The 750-nt window shown below is 42.9% G+C and overlaps 1 non-coding gene across 1 annotated transcript; it reads left to right on the top strand.

Moving 5' to 3' along the window:
* The first annotated feature begins 465 nt into the window (after nt 1-465).
* On the top strand, nt 466-538 carry TRNAL-CAA (transfer RNA leucine (anticodon CAA)). The gene has a single exon. It is a non-coding gene; the product is annotated as a tRNA-Leu (tRNA).
* Nucleotides 539-750: the final 212 nt, after the last annotated feature.

Raw genomic sequence — 750 nt, 5'->3', positions numbered from 1 at the left:
GGGTAAACGGCGCCACAGTAGCTCAATTGGTAGAGCATCGCACGCAAAATGCGAAGTTTCTGGGATCGTTCCCCACCTGTAGCAAGTTGTTTCATCGACTTCCGTTAATTTATTGTTTCGTTATTTCATTTATTAAGCTCAAGTGAATTCCCCTATGTTGTCCTTGGTGTCAGTGTTTGTTGACTTCCTATGATATGACTAGTAAAAATTGGGCCCCTCGGTTAACCCTCTTCTTGTTTATTACATAACAAGGGTCTCGAATCCGGTAACATGGATGCCATCAGCTAGCACGTGTGCTTTTATTGACTGGTAGCCTTCACCCAAAAAGATCATGTTCCTGTGACGCTTGCGGCAGAAAGGATGTTCCACACCTGCCGCCAAGGTCTGTGAGTGGTAACGCTGGCTAACACTACCAGGGTTCTACAAGGAAACATAAATACCCAAGAAAGTAGGTGGGTAAACGGCGCCGCAGTAGCTCAATTGGTAGAGCATCGCACGCAAAATGCGAAGGTTGTGGGATCATTCCCCACCTGTGGCAAGTTGTTTTTTCATCCACTTTCATTTCCATTAATTTATCGTTTCATTATTTCATTCATTAAGGTCAAGTAATTTCCTCTATGTTGTCCTTGGTGTCAGTATTTGTTGGCTTCTTATGATATGACTAATAAAAATCCGGGACCTCGGTTAACCACCTTACTTCCTGTAATAACATGTTTCATGGAGGATAACAAAAGCATGCTTGACTTTCTT

This window comes from Dermacentor variabilis, chromosome 8, assembly GCF_050947875.1.
Source record: "Dermacentor variabilis isolate Ectoservices chromosome 8, ASM5094787v1, whole genome shotgun sequence".
Lineage (NCBI taxonomy): Eukaryota > Metazoa > Arthropoda > Arachnida > Ixodida > Ixodidae > Dermacentor > Dermacentor variabilis.
The sequence above is the reverse complement of the archived record's forward strand: the minus strand, read 5'-3'. Positions and strand labels throughout refer to the sequence as shown.